This window comes from Heptranchias perlo, chromosome 33 (assembly GCF_035084215.1).
Source record: "Heptranchias perlo isolate sHepPer1 chromosome 33, sHepPer1.hap1, whole genome shotgun sequence".
NCBI lineage: Eukaryota > Metazoa > Chordata > Chondrichthyes > Hexanchiformes > Hexanchidae > Heptranchias > Heptranchias perlo.
Window position 1 is genome coordinate 28391472 of NC_090357.1, and position 20653 is coordinate 28412124.

Sequence of the window (20653 nt, forward strand, 5' to 3'; positions counted from 1 at the left end):
GATGTAAGAGTGCTACCATGAGAGATGCTATATAAATTCAAGTTCTTTCTTTAATTGTCCTTGCAAATGTATTGGAACGTTTTAATTCATTCATCAACCACTTCTTATCATTTAAATCTAACTTCATCTCCTCCCTTTACCCTAAATGTTATTTCTTTCTTCCTCTTGCTATCTCTAAATGATGGTTCATCTGTCACCACCTGTGCAATGACTCCATTCGCTGACCTCACGCCTGCTTAAATTAAGGTCCACTTACTGCTTCACACATAAAATATCTTTTAGAACTTTGTACGCCTCCCGGATGCTGCAGCACTTGAATGCACATCCTCCCCATTGTTCGTCTTCATGTTAAACCACACCTATAACACCACACTGTGAGCTCAGGGCTGGAAACACTGAGAGCAAGGAGGGCAACAATAGGATCAGGAGGGCTAACACAAGCAGCACAAGCGGTAAGTTACCCTTTGAGAAGTAATGTGCCACATTTTGGAGAGTGGAGGCTGGCTGCTGATGTATACTCCAGGTCTATCAATCTTTTATAAAAAACAATCTCCTGTCTTCTCCTGAAAATGCTGAGTCACTCAGGAGAATGGCCCCACAGGCACCTGCAGCCCTCTAGTACCTGACTCAAGTGTGAGCCTAGACAGTGAGTGTTAGCAGACTATTCAACTAAAAGGGGCATCGCAACCAAGCCCGATCCTGGCCTCACATGATGCCCAAACATACCAACTTCCAGAAGGAGGACAAACGCTGATACGGACTGGTTGGGCTGAATGATCTGTTTCTGTGTATTTCTATGGATGAATTCCTAAGTATGTGAGGGTGGAATTAGTCTTGGACTGTAGTGTAAAATGGGCGATAGTGTATTGGCTCATTTACACTCCGCTCAATGATGGCTGGTATGGGAAATAGAATTGCCACACTGGTGCAATAGGAGGTACTCTTCTGAGGACGAGGCACGCTCTTGGGGCAAAGCAGAGATATCTGATCCATGCCACGCCTGACCTGGAAGCGCTTGATGCTGACACTGAGTGCCTGAAATGGGAAAATTTCAACTCCCAGCATTGATAACGCTCATCTCGATGGGCACAAAATTGACAAAAAGTAGTCTATGTCATCGCCCCACTGCTTTGTCCAATCACATCTTAGTTTTATATTTATAAGACAGGTGTTGGTCAGTATTCAGGGATATAGAAGTAGGAACATAGGAACAACTGCTTGAGCCTGTCCTACCATTCACTTCGATCATGGCTGACCTGTATCTTAACTCCATCTACCTGTGTTGGTTCCGTAGCCCTTATTACTCTTGCCTAACAAAAAACTATCAATCTCAGTTTTGAAATTTTCAATTGACCCCCAGGTCTCAACACCTTTTTGGGGATGATCCATGAAATACCCACTGTACCCAGAGTATATGGCACAGCTCTGGTTAGGCAGTCATTTTTCATAATCAGGCTGGCCAAAGGCACCATAACATCTTACCATCTCACCCTCCACCTCTCTTGCAGCAGATTCCCATTGTCACTTTTCCATTCAGGTCTTTCCATATAGTCCCATCACCTTAGCTTTGGCCTCCCATGTGTTCTCCAGCTGGAATCCATTCATCACTGTCTGATGATACTCATTCTTAACCTCAGAGCTCACATTTCAGGGCCAATGTTCTTGCTCGTTGCGTGTGGGGAATGTTCAGATCTCAGGCGCAAAAGAGAGTTAAAGGGGGCAGAGAGACTTGTGATGCCAGGTCTCCTCCCCTTTACACTGCCCCTGAGGGGAAGGGATTGGAGTGGTTGCACTAGGCAAAGCGCAGCCATTGTAATGACCCAGGAGTGGGTATTCTGGACCCTCCCCCGCATTTTCCTCAAGATGTTTTTGGATGGGCGCCCAGACTTAGCTGCACCCGGAGAGTTTGGTGGAAGGCATTGCATCAGGCTCCGCTCAGAGGACCTGAGGGATAGGTGCAGGCTCCAAGGCAAGGGAGGCCCAAAAAGGTATGTACAGCCTTTTTCAAACTCCCCATGGATTGACGGGCCTGGAGGCCTTTTGGCTGGAGGCCATTCCCCCTTCTGCAGGCTGTATTTCCACCCCTGTTTCTAAGCACAGAAGCCTGCCGCAGGAGTGAGCCTTTGGTTGGGGCCATCAGAGGTAGGATAATAATTTGAATACTGAAATACAGGTGGTTTCAGGCTATTGCCACTTGGATTATGCCCTGCGTGCCAGGTACCCAGGCACGAGGGTAGGGAGGGAAATTGCCCCTTTCATTCTGCTGTGGTTTTCTTGCCCTGAAATGCTCTGTTACTGATCAGAGGCCACTTCTGTGTAGGAGGTTCAAGAAAGGAAAGAATTTGCGTTTATATATAGTGCCTTATCACATCTGTCAGGATGTCCCAAAGCACTTTGTGAGCAATAAATTACTTTGAAGTGCAGTAACAGTTGGAGGAATATATATGTATATATCATAAAAATAGTTAAATGCATCACATAACAGACTTGCACATGGTTACAGCTGCTACACCATCCAGGACAGAGCAGCCTGCATGAACGGCGTCCCTGCAACTGGACTCAATAGCCAACCGCTCCACCACCTGCGTACTGTGGCTGCAGTTTGTACTCTCATAGAATTCGCTGCAGCAACTCGCCAAGGTAATCTCATCAGCATCTTCCAGCCCCGCAAGATCTAATACCAAGAAAGATAAGAGTCAGAAATTATGATCATCAGACGTCAATTAGTTTGACAAAGGACAATATTCCAAATAAATGCTCCATTCCTTCCTTTTTGCTAGCCTTTAGGACAAGACAAGGACTGCAGGGCCTGATATCAATTGCTTACCAGGGTTGTTCTTTGTTCATTATTTTATTTAAGCAAGATCCATAGCACCTTAACCACTGCACTAGTCTACAACCTTGAGAGGTCTCATTCAGACCTAAGGCATGCGGTACAAGTCACCTAATCACCTCAGTTATATTTGGATTCTTTATCTGAGTCTCAGTCTTCCAGAATTCAAGGATTCATCTTTTTTTTACAGAATTTCTTGAGCATAGTTTTGACTGTTCTGTCTTCCTCCAGCTTTTTTGGACATCTTTCCCACACTCCCTATTGTCCTCTTCTCATGTGTCTACACTTGCTGAGCAACTACATCACACAGTCCTATGTTCTTACTTACCTTTGAAAGTATTATCTTGGGGCTACATTGTAACTGTCTGTCCATTTCTCCACCTGTAGGTTCTTCCCAAGGTGAGGCCCAAGGTCATTCTCTTGCTTATCACAGCGGGTTGAGTCAAGCATTCCCTCAGCACCAGCCCAGCTACCAGAACACTGGAGCATCCATTTAGTGAATCTGAGGAGTGTCTTACTGGGCCTGCCTTCAAGTGCCAGTTGGTGTAAGCGAACAAGCTATTAGTTTCAACCTTGCAGCCATCATGAATAGCATGCAGCAGTTGTCCCAGAGTGTGCATCACTGAGTGCTGCAAGAGGGATTTGATCAAACGAAGAATACCATGGAATGAGCAGCTTCTACGCAGCCATCTGCAAGACAGTCCAAAGCAGTGATGCGCCAAGCTCAGAACAAAGTTCTCTCACAAGTGATGTGAGTGCTGCCATTGAGATCTTGGGCACTCAGTTACAGGAGTCTGTTGCTGACAAATTAGAAAGAATTGGAGATCCTTTGGAAAAAGCAGTAACAGTGGGTCTTACCCATCTCAGAGACAGAGACTGTCATAAAACCACCTGTGGTATGGCGATGGGAAGGGTTGATGATGTGGCCATGAGCCATATATATATATTATATATAAAAAAACTATTAAATTATGTTACCCTCAAAATGAAGTCCAAGTCTCCTCTAGAACATTGTAATGTCTGCTATAGATGCTGTCACAGGGTGAAAGTCCCAATAAGTCTTTGATCCCAAATTAATCTGAAAGACAAGGAACATTTCATAAAATGATTTCATTTCAGCGACACAGATGGGATTGTGTTTTCCAACTGCTGTCAGGGGATCAAGTAGTTTTAACCTTTGTATATTGGTGCGGTTGATGTATTATTTTTCCTTTGACGGTTACTGGAAAATGTGGTGGGCATAAGAGGTTTTTGAGATTAGGGGTTAATCGTTAAACCCGGGCGCCCTAGTCCACACATGATGGTCAATAAAGACGCACGTTCCAGTTTGCAAAATACTCCTTATGAAAATTCCAGACTAGCTGTGAGCACAAGACCAAAGGCATGATTTTAACATGGTGGTGGGAAGTCAGCGGGTGGGTGAGTAGTTGCGTGGAAAACCCGGAAAAACTTTTTCCGTCATACTGCGCACCCGAATGGCATGCTATCAACTGGAGCATTTAAAGTGCCATTGCAACCATGGATTTTGAAGGAGAAAGGAGGAAATTCAAAAATGCAGCATCACAGGGTGAAGGCAGCACCCGTTTCAGCAACTCCTCCCTTGAGTTGCTACTGGCTGGTATCAGAAGCAGGAGGGAAGTCCTGTACCCCACTGATAGGAGGAAGTGCCCTGCTTCTGCCGCCAAGAAGGCATGGCTGGAGATGGCAGAGGGGATCAGCAGCAGGAACACAGTGCCCAGGTCATGGGTGCAATGCAGGAAGTGTTTTAACGACCTGACCAGGTCAGGAAAAGTGAGTACAGTTACTGATTCACCTACATCCTGTGGTATATAATGCCACCCCCTCCCCACACCTCCACACTTTCTTGCCAAGCCTACTTCATCATTTCACTTCTCACACCCACTTACATCTCATCATAAATTACACAGCTTAGCTTCACTTTCTGTACACTCCTTCACCTCCCCATTTGTGAACCCCCCTCTCCCACTCACCCCAATCCTGATGCAATGCAATGTCATGGATGTGTCTGATACTCACCCTCTGATGCATCTGCTTCATTGTCAGCCTCACGAAAAGCAATGCATCCATCGGGTGAAGACTTCACCATCACTCACTCACACGTCTGTTCTTTCTTCCCTGGAAGGAGAAGAGAGCGCAAAATGCACGGGAGAGGAGTCGGACTGGAGGGGGCCCACCACAGATAGTACCCCTGACAGATGCGGAGGAGGAGGCAATAGGCGATAGGCATAAGTCGCATGGTTGCATGCCTGGCCGTCGGAAATGTCGAGACTGGCACCCCACAAACGGCTGGTGACAGAACTTTAACATCCTTCACACACATCATGAATTGATGTTATCAATGATTGATGTGTTGTTCACCTCAGTATGCTCATTGCAAACTAACTTCTGTGATGCTTTTTTAATATTGCTTCATTTTCTCTTCCACGGCCTTCACAGATTGATGAGGAGGCAGGTGCCATGAAAGAAGGTGATTCCTCAGAGGAGTTCCATGCCTCTGAGGGCGCACCGTCACATCACATTCAGCCATGCGCCAGCAGTGGATCCTGTTAGCCAGATAGTTGGGTTGTCACCTGGTGATTCAACACTCGCAAGTGTGCCAAAGCCGACACTGGTGTGCAGAGGCAGCTGTGGCGAGTCCGCATCGGTGGGTGCACTCCTTTCCAGATGCTGAACCCCGAGGGATATCGTTGAGGCTGAGAATGATCGAGGTACAGCTCTATCTTTGCGAGGAAATGGTAAAGGTGTCACACACACTCTCCACAATATTGGATAGGATAGAGAAGTCTAACTCCATCACTAGTGGATAGGTGCTTCAGGTAAGTGTGGGAATGTCTTCGATGGAGAGAATGGCTGCCTCCATTGAGCTTCAAGCACAGCTCTCAAATGAGTCCACGCAGGCCCTGACAACGGCCATGCTGACTCTGAATGCCAACATGTCTGCTGCCCTAAACAGGCAGACAGGCCTTAGAAAGCACCACATCTCCTCACCAGCCTGTTGTCCAGCAGGGTGGTAGAAGTGATGTGGCCCTGGCCCAGGAGAGGGATGATGACGAAAGGGGACATGAAAGTGGGGACTCCACTCAAAGTGCTCCGACATCTCACCCGTTGCCCTCCCCCCTCCCTCAGCCAGTACCCATAATGCTGCCTCCTCTCCCGATGGCCGAGTCTGCCCCTCCACAGGCGCAGGTGGAGCTGTCTTTGAAGGGGCCCTCACAGGCTCCAAAACCCAGAGGTTGTTGGCCGAAAGCATCTCATCAATCAGGGCATGAATCTGAACAACCTGCCACTACCTCTGCTGAAACCACAGGGAAGCACCATGTAGAAGCACCAGGAAGAGGAAGTCGAAGGTTTTTTATTCGCTCCAGGGTATGCGCAAGGGTATCATGCTTTTCATTTCTATTTGTTTTTTGTTAAATGCACATTAAATGTTACAATTCTCATCACCACTGCCATCTTGCCCATTCTTGTGCCCTTTTTGTGAAATCACCCTTTCGTGTGCTTCGCCATGAATGCCAAGAGATGATGCCACCCATTGGGCGTGTGTACAATGGGTGAATCCATGGTTGAAGGACTGTTTGTGCAAGCGGAGGTGGTGGTGGTGGTGTTGGTGCTGGTGGTGGTGGTGGTGATGGTTGTTCCTGGCGGTCTGACTACTTCACCAACTTCAGTTTGCAGATCGCCTTATGGGAATCTATCCCCGTCTTCATCCTTGTCCTCATCTTCGTCCTCCTCCTCCTCCTCTTCACCCCCATCCTCTTCTTCAATGTTGCCAGCAGGTGTGGCTGCTTCATGAGCGCATGGGACCTCATCGACCCCTAACCCTCTCTGTTGAGCGATGTTGTGCAGGACGCAACACACGAGTATTATTCTACACACCCTCGCCGGTGAGTACTGAAGGGCTCCCCCAGATCAATCCAGGCACCGGAAGCGCATTTTCAGCATTCCAATGGCTTGTTCAATGACAGACCCGGTGGTGATGTGACTGTCGTTGTACCGCTGCTGTGCCTCGTTGGTGGGGTTTCTCACAGGTGTCATGAGACACGTCTGCAGGGGGTATCCTTTGTCTCCAAGGAGCCAGCCCTTAAGTCTGTCTTGTGCGTGGAAGAGGGCCGGGATGTTGGACTCACGCAAAATGAAGGAATCACGGCAGCTGCCAGGGAATTTGGCACACACCTCCAGAAACCTCTTCCGGTGGTCGGAAACCAGCTGCGCATTGATGGAATAATATCCCTTTCTATTGATGAACATTCCTGGCTCATGTAGAGGTGCTCGGATTGCTATGTGTGTGCAATCAATTGCACCCTGTACCCGTGGGAAGCCAGTCAGAGAGAGGAAAACCGCTGCCCTCTCAGTCTGTCGTTGCAGGGAAAGTTGACATAGTCAGATGCCCTGGCAAACAAGCCATCCATCTGTCATATACACTTATTTGCAGAGGACTGAGAGATCCCGGCGATGTCACCAATGGCGCCTTGGAAGGATCCAGAGGCGACGAAATTGAGGGCAGTGGTGACTTTAACTGCAAAGGGCAATGCGTGGCCACCAGGCCCAGCCGGGAGCAGCTCTGCATGAAGGAGCATGCAGATGTCTGCGACCAGCTGGCAACTTAATCTGAGCCTTCATAGGCATTGCTGCTCAGAGAGGTCCAGGAAGCTCAGCCTCTGCCTGTACACTCATGAGAGTGGTGCCTCATGTGACCTCGGCCCCTCCATAGGTCTCCTCTCTGCTCTTCTGCATGTCCCTGTGGTGCACTTTTGTCTTGTGGAGCTGCAACTCCCAGAACATGCCTGACATGGATGGTGATGTGCCCCCACCTCAGATGTACTGTGGAATACATCCATTACGCCCTCCATCCTGGTGTTGTTTGTAGTTTGAGGTAGTCCAAAATATAGGTAAATTTGCCTGACCACAATGGGGTAAATTTTAACTTCTAGCCCGGAAGGGAGCGGTGAAGTGGGGGGAGGACCGGAGGGGAGCAAGATTCCCAGGTGCGAATCCCGGAAGGTAAGTGGCCCATCAATTGCTCTTCTTGGTTTTGTGCCCGGCCGCCAGCCTGGTTGACAGGAAGGCCTACTGTAGCTGGGGAGGAGATCGGTGGGGCGGGGGGGGGTGCGGTGGGGAGAAGATCGGGGTGGGGGGGCGCTGAGGAAGAATTCAAGGGGCTGAGAAGAAGGCTGGGAAGCTGAGAAGAAGATCGGGGGGCTGAGGAAGAGATCGGAGGTCACTGGAGGTCGGGTGAAGAATCAGAGGTAGTTGGGGGTCCACCATGGCGGTGGGGAGAGGGGTGTCCAGCATGGTGTGGGGGGACGGGTGGCCAATGGGGGGTTCCTGTCGGCCAGGTGAGCTTGTTGGGCCTGGATGAAACACTCCTGCTCCTCCGGGCCCACAAGCAGAGCAATAAAGGCCCTCACTCACCTCATGGATCCGGCCCTTCCCGCCTGCTTTCACCTGATGTGAATCGGAAGTGATGGGAAACCCGAACAGGTGAGGTTCAATTCATTTTACTGTTCCAATATACAAAATATTAAGCACCTCAAGTATCTCAATGAGGGACATTGGCCTTTTAGGTATCGGCCAGTCGACTTTAAGTGGGGGTGGGACTTCCTGGTGTCTGCTATCCACATGCAACAAACCTGCCTGGGTTAAACCCGGAAGTCGGCGAGTTGGAGCAGGGATGCCTCTGAAAACGGAGTATTTTTATTCCTCACCTGCCCCCAACCCACCCGTTCTTGGGGGTTAAAACTTACCCCAAGACTTCTCAGTCTGAACAAAGAAATCTCAGTCCAAACACAAAGAATTCCCGGCCAAAGGTTTATCTGAGAGAACTTTTTTTATTCGTTCATGGGATGTGGGCGTCGCTGGCAAGGCCAGCATTTATTGCCCATCCCTAATTGCCCTTGAGAAGGTGGTGGTGAGACGCTTTCTTGAACCACTGCAGTCCATGTGGTGAAGGTTCTCCCACAGTGCTGTTAGGAAGGGAGTTCCAGGATTTTGACCCAGCAACAATGAAGGAACGGCGATATATTTCCAAGTCGGGATGGTGTGTGACTTGGAGGGGAACGTGCAGGTGGTGTTGTTCCCATGTCCCTGCTGCTCTTGTCCTTCTAGGTGGTAGAAGTCGTGGGTTTGGGAGGTGCTGTCGAACTGATTGCCCTGCTGCAAAAACTCACCTTTTATTCACGCGTGTCAGTCACCGATTTAAAGGTCCAAATGAGGGCTGGTTGCAACCGCTTCCGTTTCTATGGCATGTTTCAGAAGCCACGGGAGACAAGTTCAGGGAAAGTTAAAATTGTTTGTCTGGCTGAATACACAAAGGTTTAATCACCTAAAGTGCTTCAACAGCGTTAAATTATCGGCCAGCAGGACTTCCGAGTGTCTATTGTACACATGCATCCAAACGTGCCTGGGTCAAACCCGGACGTGGGCACATTGGAGCCGGATGCAGTCCCGTTCTCAAAACTTAGTATTTTCACTGCCCATCCGCACCCCCCCCCCCACCCCCACAACCCACCCATTCTTGGGAGTTAAAATTACCTCCCAAGTGTAAATAAAAAAATGAACTGGAACATGGATATGCAGGATTGCGTTAGAGTCTGGAATCCAATTAAAGGGCTCAGATGATTTATATACAAAATAATGACATCTAAGAGTGAGTTACAAGCTGCAATATAATCAGGTTGTTTGTATTGTTTCTATATAGAATAATAAGTACCTAAGGGATTAGGTGAATAATGGATTAATAAAATTTATACAACAATAGTTTGCCAGAGTTTGGCACTCCTGGTGTATGTTCCTGTGGTATTTCACACAACATGGATCAATTGGAATGCACCTTGGGGAATATTGTTTAAGAGGCCTTCGCATGTAAAGTAGGGAACAAGTGACATTTAAAGAAAACAATTGGCTCAGGACAAATTGAAACTTAGTAGATTTTTACAACTACAGATTATATTTCATAATTTGAGACATGTTTTATGCATCCTCATTGGCACCCCGGAGCCTCTGAATGAGCAAGAAATGGACCCTCTAGATAGCATAGTTTCCTTTGGAGTCCAGAGCAGAGTTTTGCAGCTGTGTATATTGTCAGCCTCTTGAATTACTTTGCTGCAGAGTGATGTTGGCAGATTTTTCTTTTTAACGATTTGAAGATGATATTCTCGAGTTTTTAGAGTCCACAGCAAATACGGTGGTTTCCAAACATATAAAAGGGATATAAAAGGGTATGTTACTGAAGTAAAACGTATCGAAAGACTAATTTGAAAATTACAGTTCTACAACTTATAATTATAATTGTATACAATTATAAAGTATGACCTCTTCTGCGATCTTGTGAAGAATGTGGACGTGGTGTCTACTGTGTTATTGGTGTTAATTACTTGTTCGTATCTAGTCTTCAGTGAAGGCTATTCAACATAAGATCTCCTTTTCATTGCAAGAAGATGGTTGGACGAGCTTGTTTTGAGAATATATTTACCCTCATGCTGCATTTTCTTAGCTTCCCGGGGTTTAGAGGGCTGGTGACATGCTGTCAGTGATGCTGTGAACTAAGTAGCACTTGAATGTCAAACCATCTATACCGCTGGGACGGGCTTCACCTGAACCGGGATGGGATCAGAATCCTAGCGGAAAGGATACATAGGGAGGTGGATAAGGCTTTAAACTAACAAGATGGGGGGAGGGATAACAAAATCCTAAAGATAAAAGGAACATGAGATGACTGTAAAGGTCAGACCAGGGAAAGGAATAAAGATAACATAAGTGGTCAAGGAACAAATACAGTTATATAACAGAAGTATAAAGGGACTGTTAAAAATAAAGTAAAAGGAACAACTATTAAAGACGACTTAAACTGCCTCTACAGCAATGTACATGGCATCCAAAATAAAACGGGGGAACTGGAAGCAATAATCCATAGCAAGAAGTCAGATGTAGTAGGAATAACTGAAACATGGCTACATAAAGAACAGGACTGGCAATTAAATATTACAGGTTATAAAATAATCAGAAAGGATAGGGAAGGAAGAGGGGGGGGTAGAGAAGCTAGTAATTAGAGATAATATAATGGGAGTAGAAAAAAGGGACATAACTAACAGAAGGATAGAAACAGAATCCATATGGATTGAAATAAAAGATAAGAAGGGATCAATCACGCTAACAGGGGTATACTACAGACCACCTAATAGTGGAAAGGAGGTGGAGGAAGAAATATGTAACCAAATATGTGAAATGAGTAAATAATAATCATGGGAGATTTTAACTACCCCCAAATAAACTGGCAAGAAGAGGTAGGTAAAGGTGTACAGGGAATGGAGTTTTTACAATATGTGCAGGACTCCTTTTATACCCAGTATGTAAAACACCCAACAAAAGAGGAATCACTGGTGGATCTAGTAATGGGAAATGAACCAGAACAGATAAGAGAAGTAAGTATAGGGGAATATCTAGGCAATAGCGATCATAACATAATAAGGTATAAGATAAAGATTGAGAAGGACCTAGTTCTGGGGAATGAAATGGATCAAGTGGAGTAAGTGTCAACGTGGGAACATTTAGGGAACAGTGATCATTGTAACATAAGGTTTATATTAGTTATGGAAAAGGACAAGGAGCAATCAAGAGTAAAAATACTTAATTGGAGGAGGGCCAATTTCAGTGGGTTGAGAATGGATCTGGTCCAGGTAAATTCGAATCAAAGATTGGCAGGCAAAACTGTAATCGAACAAAGGGCGGCCTTTAACGAGGAGATGGTTCGGGTACAGTCTAGGTACATTCTCACGCGGGGGAAAGGTAGGGCAAACAAAGCCAGAGCTCACTGGATGATGAAGAGATAGAGAGTAAGATGAAACAGAAAAAGGGGACGTATGACAGATGTCAAGTTAATAATATAAGTGAGAACGAGGCTAAATATACAAAGTACAGAGAAGTGAAAAAGGAAATAAGAGGGGCAAAGAGAGAGTATGAGAATAGACTGGTGGCTAACATAAAAGGGAATCCAAAAGTCTTCTCTAGGTATATAAATAGTAAACAGGTAGTAAAAGGAGGGGTGGGGCTGATTAGGGACCAAAAAGGAGATCCATGCATGGAGGCAGAGGGCATGGCAGAGGTACTAAATGAATACTTTGCATTTGTCTTTACCAAGGAAGAAGATGCTGCCAAAGTCACAGTAAAAGAGAAGGTAGTTGAGATACTGGATGGGCTAAAAATTGATAAAGAGGAGGTAGTAGAAAGGCTGGCTGTACTTAAAGTAGATAAGTCACCCGGTCCGGATGGGATGCAGCCTAGGTGGCTGAGGGAAGTAAGGATGGAAATTGCAGAGGTACTGGCCATAATCTTCTAATCCTCCTTAGATATGGGGGTGGTGCCAGAGAACTGCAGATTTGCAAATGTTACACCCTTGTTCAAAAAAGGGAGTAAGGATAAACTCGGCAACTACAGGCCAGTCAGTTTAACCTCAATGGTGGGGAAGCTTTTAGAAATGATAATCCTGGACAAAATTAATAGTCACTTGGACAAGTGTGTATTAATAAAGGAAAGCCAGCATGGATTTGTTAAAGGCAAATCGTGTTTAACTAACTTGAGTTTTTGATGAGGTAACAGAAAGGGTTGATGAGGGCAATACGGTTGATGTTGTGTACATGAACTTTCAAAAGACGTTTGATTAAAGTGCCACATAATAGGCCTGATAGCAAAATTGAAACCCTTGGAATAAAAGGGGCAGTGGCAGCATGCACACAAAATTGGCTAAGTGACAGGAAACCGAGAGTAGTGGTGAATGGTTTTTGGACTGGAGGGAGGTATACAGTAGTGTTCCCCAGGGGTCAGTACCAATGCTTTTCTTGATATATATTAATGACTTGGACTTGGATGTATAGGGCACAATCTCAAAGTTTGCAGATAACACAAAACTTGAACTGGAAGGGTAGTAAACAGTGAGGAGGATAGTGATAGACTTCAAGAGGACATGGACAGGCTGGTGGAATGGGCAGACACGTGGAGTTGAAATTTAACGCAAATAAGTGCGAAATGATACATTTTGGCAGGAAGAATGAGGAGAGGCAATATAAACTAAAGGGTACAATACTAAAGGGGCTGCAGGAACAGAGAGACCTGGGGGTATATGTACACAAATCTTTGAAGGTGGCAGGACAGGTTGAGAGAGCAGTTAAAAATGCATATGGGATCCTGGGCTTTATAAATGGGGGCAAGGAAGTTATGTGGAACCTTTTATAAAACACTGGTTCAGCCACAACTGGAGTATTGTGTCCAATTCTGGGCACTGCACTTTAGGAAGGATGTGAAGGCCTTAGAGAGGGTGCAGAAAAGATTTACTAGAATGGTTCCAGGGATGAGGGACTTCAGTAACGTGGATAGACTGGAGAAGCTGGGGTTGTTCTCCTTAGAGCAGAGAAAAGATTTGATAGAAGTGTTCAAAATCATGAAGGGTTTAGATAAAGTAAATAAAGAGAAGCTGTTCCCATTGGCAGAAGGGTTGAGAACCAAAGGGGACAGATTTAAGGTGATTGGCAAAAGAACCAAAGGTGACATGAGGATCTGGAATGCGCTGCCTGAAAGGGTTGTGGAAGCAGATTCAATCATGGGTTTCAGAAAGGAATTGGTTAAATAATTAAAGGGAAAAAAATTGCAGGACCACGGGGAAAGAGTGGGGGAATGGGACTAAATGGATTGCTCTTACAAAGAGCCGGCACAGGCTCAATTGGGTCGGATGGCCTCCTTCTGTGCTATGTAACTATTCTATGATTCCATGATTTTGTGACTCTGACATAGAACTGGATTAATTATCTCGGATTCCACAACAGTGCTAGGGCAATGTAGGGTGAGCCCTCCATTACATACAATCTATACTTTACATGAGCGGGGAGAACTTGATATCAAGTTGGTATATTGTATTCCAGAGTAATGTTTTTACTGCCTTGGATGAGTGCACAATATTAGTTACATCATTAAGTATTAGAGATAAGTATTCAATTTCAGTAAGACCTCACATTCAGAAAATCAATTTTTGGACCTTTATTGTCTGAAGTTTGAGGTATATGCATGAGAAGGCAGAACAGTTTTCCCTCAATTGTCATAGCATTGGACTCTTAACAACACCAGACCTCCATAGATTGGTAAAAACCCACCATTACCAGAAGCTATTAGCACTACCCCCTCCCCCCCTACCATCAGGAATTGGCAATAACCCACCATTGCCACCATGGATTGGCGCTAACCAACTATTGCCACCAAGGTTTAACATTTCTAATTCTGGATCCAAGTGTCACTCCTTCAACATATTACACATTGAGAGATATGGCTGGAAATTCACAGCAACTCAATCAGCACCTGGAAGAGAAAGAAAGGCTTAAGTGTAATCCTTCATTGTTATTTTGAACTTGAATATTGATGAGTTTCTTTCTAACCAAGACTCAACAGATCCAGGGTTCAGATATGTTACCACCAATTGCATATATGCACCAATACCACTAAGTATCAGATATTAGACACCAATGCCACCAGGGATAGGTATATACCCACCACTAAATTGCCAGAGAACAGATACCATATTGGTTGAATAAAGAGGCCTGGAATAATCTGAGAATAAAATTATTTTAACGAACACAGGCAATCAAGCAATGGTAAGGGCTGGGAGTCACACAACATTCAATTTATGAAACTGCATATTGATTTACAGGGGCCAACAGACTCATTCTCAGGTTGTTAAGGTGCTCAACTGATTATTGCTATAACTGAATGGTTTAACTAACTGCTGTGATGAGTCAACATGCAGAGGGTGACAATATTCCACATTAAAAGCTTGGCAGTAACTATATGATTAAGGCCTCATAACTAGCCAATGTTCCTTTACACCTGGCACTACAAGTACGTGGCTTAAGTTTTTGAGTTTCCTTACGTATGTTTCAGTTTCCCAACTGGATCTGGAATTTGTCCAGTTTTTATTCGAGCAGATTGCTGTGAAGATTTTAACTAACACTTCTTCCTTTCCAGTTTCCCAGTGATAGTTCTACCAAGCCTGCCCTTAAATAACCTACTTGCCTTTATCACTCACTACTTCTTAAATAGTTATAACATTTACCTTGATCCCTCTTGCTGCTCTTAACATTTCAACTTTCTTTGCATCTCTTATCCGTTATCCTCAGCTAACTTGGTATAAGTCCAATGGCTGCTGATAATGGTGGGTATATGCCCGTCCTTGGTGGTATTGTGGTGGGGTATATATTAATCCTTGGTGGTACGTGATTGATCTCTGGTGACATTGCTGGGTCAATGCCTATTCTTGGTGGTATTTCAGTGTATTATTGGTGGGTTCAATCACTGAGGATATCGGTGGGTATGTGTCCAATTCTTGATGGTATCGCGGAGTATATGTTCAATCCCCAGTGATACAAGTGGCTAAATATCCAATCCCTAGTGCTACTGTTGGTTATCTGCCAATCTTGGTGGGATTGGTAGGTATGAACTAAACCTCCGACCTCATTTCCTTTCACTCCGTCACAAAGATTGCCTATTTCCATAACATCGGCTGCCTCTGACCCTGCTTCAGCCTATCTGCTGCTCAAACACTCATTCATATCCCGACTCAATGACTCCAAATGCTCTCCAGGCCGTTCTCCCATCATCCATCCTCAATAAACTTCAGCTTATCCAAAACTCTGCTGCCTGTAACCTATCCAGCACCAACTCCTGCTCACCCATCAGCCCTATCCTTGCTGACTTACATTGGCTTCCAGTCCCCCAGCACCCCCAATTTAAAATTCTCATCCTGTGTTTAAATCCCGTCATGGCCTCTCCCCCCACTATCTCTGCAATCTCTCCAGCATTACAACCTTGTCCCCTGAACTCTCCATTCCTCAGACTCTGGCCTCTTTGCAGTTCCCTTACCTTCATCCCACCATTGGCATCTGTGCTTTCAAAAGCCCAGGCCCCTCACTCTCGAATGCTCTCCACCTGACTCTCCACCTCCCTTTTCTCCTTTAAGACCCTTCTTAAAACCCACCGCTTTAACCAAGTTTTAGGTCACCCGTCCTAATATTTCCATCTTTGGCATAGTGTCCACTTTTGTCTGATGGGCACTTTGGGACATTTTTTGACATAAAGACGCTATATAAATGCAAGTTGTTATTTTTGTTGATATTTGTCCAATCATTAGGTATTGGTAGGTTTACATACAATCTCTGTTAGTATTGCTGGGTGTATGTCCAATCACTAGGTATTGGTGGGTAGAGGTCCCATTTCTGGCGGTGTTGCTGAGCAAGTGCCTGATGTGCATTCGAGAGAGCATGAAGGAAAGCAACAAGAATGATCCAAAATGTAAAAGGAATGAACTATCCAGAAAGGTTAGAGAAGCGTAAACTTCACAGTCTAGGGAGATGAAGGTTAAGAGGGAGAATCTCATTGAGTTGTATAAAGTATTGAATGGCATAAATAAGGTGGAGCCAGAATATTCCTTCAAGGTTAGTCAGGCCAATAAGTATAAATTTAAATTAGTGAAAAGTAAATTTAAAACAGATTCTAAAAATAATCATTACTGAAGAGGTGACAAGTGTTTGGAGTAATCTGTCAGGTAAGGCAGTGGAATCAAAAGCATTGGTGGGGCAGGAGGGTAAATGTCCTTTTCATTGTGAAATTGGTGGGTATCTATCCTATCCCAAGTGATATTTGTGGGTATCTGTACTATTAAAAATGGTGTTACTGGGAATGTGTCCTGTTCCCAGTGATATTTGTGAGAGTTGATGCATATTGATGGGTATATGCTCAATCCCTGATTATATTGATGGGTGTTGGTGGGTATCTGTCCTATTCCTAGTGGCATTGGTGGGTACATGTCAGATCTCTGGTGGTGTTTCTCGGTACATATTCCAAGCGGCATTGGTGGGTACATGTCAGATCTCTGGTGGTGTTTCCGGGTACATATTCCAAGTGGCATTGGTGGGTACATGTCAGATCTCTGGTGGTGTTTCCGGGTACATATACCCAGTGGCATTGGTGGGTACATGTCAGATCTCTGGTGGTGTTTCCGGGTACATGTCCAAACCATAGTGGTATTTGCAGGTAAGTGTCCGATCCTCAATGCTATTGGTGGGCATGTGTCCGATCCCTGGTGGTATTGATTGGTAGTGATGGGTATTGGTGGGGCATGCATCCGATCCCAGATGGTATTGATTGGTAGTGGTGGGTATTGGTGGGCATGTGTCTGAACCCTGGTGATATTGATGGGTATGAGTGGTATTATGCTTAGATAAACTGCTAAGAAACATTTTGTGGATGCTTCTAATGTTCACATCAAGAGTAATGAGGCCGTAAGAGTTAAGAGATGACAGATAGAGTGTAATCTGGCCATCTGAAAGGTACAGCACATTGAAACAGGAAACACAAAACATGTGCACTCACTGTATGAATGCCCATTGGCCAAGGCAGAACTGGAAAGGATTTGGTTCTGATTACTGATTGTTCACTGAAAGTACGCAGTCAGTGAGAGGTTTATCGACAACCATCAAGGACTGAGATGCATCTCGACAGCATTTAATTATAAATCAACAGGGATCATTTTAACCCAGTCTAGGTTTATGAGCTGAAATATTTAAACAGTGTATAAATTAAAAAATACATATCATTGATCTACCTTTGTTGCACTATCTCCAATCACCATACCAGTGTACAGATGATCGTGCACACGCATACACATACAAATGCACAAAGATGTGCAAATGCACATCCAGACACATAAATGCATGCTCATGTACACGCATACATACGTGCACACCTGCATGCACACATACACACATGTGCACGTGCATATATACACACATGTGCACACACACCCATTTGTGCACATACACACTCATACTAAGCAGACATCTTTTCACCACTGAAAAATAGCCAAAATCTGGACCATTTAAGAAACAAGCGCTGATTACTAACAATGTTGAGCCAGCAATGTATTTCTCATCTTCAGACGTCTGTCTATACACGAGTACTCAGACAAATGTCTCAAGATAAAGGAAGGACATTGGACACCAAGAGAAGGGAAAAGAATGGACAAGAGAAAAATTATGAGGAGGAAAATTCACAATCAAAGATAAGGGTTTCAAACAGGCTTTTGAAGCAGGAAGGGAGTGGGCATTGCAAAAGGAAGAAATGAGAAAGAACGTATTTATTTAGCCTTTCATGATACAGGATATCCCAAAGCCAATGAAGTACTTTTGAAGTGTAGTCACTGTTGTTTTGTAGGGAAACACAGCAGCCAATTTGTGCACAGCAAGGTCCCACAAACAGCAATGAGATAAATGACCAGATCATCCGTTTTTTGTGATGTTGTTTGAGGGATAAGTGTTGGTCAGGATATTGGGAGAACTCCACTGCTCTTCTTCAAATAGTGCCATGGTATCTTTTACCAAAGTCTCTGCTCTCTCTCCTTTCTGAGCCTAGGGTGTGTGCCACAGGACCCAGTGGCTTTTCCACCTTCGAGTGTCAGCCGTGGCACAGTGACACACTCTCGCCTCTAAGATGAAAAGTAGAGTGTGCGAGTGTTTTTTTGATTGTTTTGCATGCTTTACTTCCTTGGTCACTGAAAGGTGGTAGATGTCTGTGAAGTAAATATCCACATGTGAAGTACTTTTACCTGCATTATATGTAAGGGTTTTCTACTAAAATTAGTGCACGTGGCTAAAACCGTGTCGCCGTAGCCACACCTGTGGCTAGTCAACAATTTCTATTGGAACACGTTGCTTTAAGAGACACTCCAGAGCAGGCCAGGCCCATTTCCTTGTGCCCATTTATATGGGCACGCTGCAGGCTGGTAGGTGATCCGACACTCGAACTTGTGATATTCAGCATGGGATCTGATTGAAATAAAGAAGCCTTGCATTTATATATTCACAATCAGTGAAGCACTTTGTAAAGTGCAATCATGGTTATATGAGTAAATGTAGCAACAAATTTCTGCACAGCAAGGTTTCGCACAGACAGCAAATGAGATAAATGATTAGTTAATTTGTTTTTTGGTTGAGAGATAAATGCTGGCCAGGGCACCAGGACCACTCCCTGCTCTTCATCAAATAATGCCATGAGATCTTTCTTATCCACCTGAACAGGCAGATGTGGCCTCAGTTTAACGTCTCATCCGAAGGACAGCATCTGTACTGAGGTCGCAGCCTGGATTATGTGCTCAATTCCTGGAGAATGCTTGAAGCCGCAATTGGCTGACTCAGAGGTGAGAGTGCTATCAACCGAACCAACCTGACACCGATTTAAATCATGTACATGTGGAAATGTGGGTTTTGCTTGTTGCTAACATAGACACTTTGCTTGCCCCAAAATTTCCATCGAAAAATTATGCAGCTGCAAATTGGATGCGTGTTGGGTGGGGGGGGGGGGGGCGGCGGGGGGTTGTTTGGATGCTTAATATTCTGATTCAAACCCACCATAGCCGAGGCTCCACAACACCGGTGGCGCTTCAGTAAATTGACCCTCAAGATTCTGCCCTTTCAATTGTATTGATTTAACTACCTTTAGCCCTGTTCTTCTCTCCTCGAGAAGTCGACCGCCACAGGCGGATGGTTCCTCGGGCACCAGCTACCCTCTGTGCCTTGCCCATGTGGTCTTTTTGGGTGAGACGTTAAACCGAGATCCCATCTGCCCTGTCAGGTGGGCGTAAAAGAACCCATGGCACTATTTTGAAGAAGAGCAGGGGAGTTCTCCCCGGTGCCCTGGTCAATAAATCCCTCAACCAACACCTAAAGTAGATTATCTGGTCATTTATTTCATTGCTGTCTGTGGAACCTTGCTGTGTGCAAATGGGCTGTCACGTTTTCCACATTACAACAGAAACTAGACTTCAGAAAATGTACTTCATTGGCTGTAAAATGCTTTGGGACATCTTGAGGTCGTGAAAGGCACTATATCAATGCAAGTTCGACCTTTTCCATTGTTCATGAATGAGGTTAGACAGTGAGTGGCAAGAAACTATTTTTCTGCTGAAGTATCATAGCTAAACCCGAACCTGTCCTCACGCAATGCACACTTTCCAGCTAGGGTCGCTGGACAGTCAGGACTGTAAACCCAGTGAGAGAGACTAGAACAATCTGGAACACATAGTGCTGTTGATAAGTGATAATTTATTCACATGAATTGTTTACTTTAACTTCACTCCAGTCATTCATCAAGGCAATCAAAGTAACAGGTTAGGACAGAGATTAACCAAGAGGCTTTATCTGTATAAACACAGGGCTGCTCTAACTGAAGCTGTTTAGTGAGCAGACAGGATGTTCTGTAAGTGTGTATCCCCTTGATGCAGTAACACTGTTTGTCAGCTTGAGGAAGTATCTCAGAGGAAGGCAGACTGCAGTTATTTCGTGGGCTGTTGTCTTGGAGTCAATCCTGCTGCCTTTGGTTGAATAATTCAGATTCGTACAAGTATATGGAGCAGCAAGTCTGCAGCCAATCAGTGCTGGATAGGCCAGTGACTGCAGCTCTCAGCCTTGCTTCAGCAATACAGTACCAGCAGCAATCAAGTGGGGGCGCAGTTGAGCTAAAGTTGAAATGAAAGTGACCCAGAACAACTATCTCCGCCATTGCTGAGCTTGTATCACTGGGGAAGGGGCTGCACATCACAAACTTGGGTGGAATGTCTGCCAGTCAGGAATCCTGTCTGAAATATTTCTCTCCTGCATATATTTCTAATACAATAAAAAGACTGATATCACGTATTGTTATCCCTCCATTCCTTTAGATCGGAGTTGCGGTGGGGATCGCAAGCAGTGGCAGCCAGCTCAGTACCTTAGC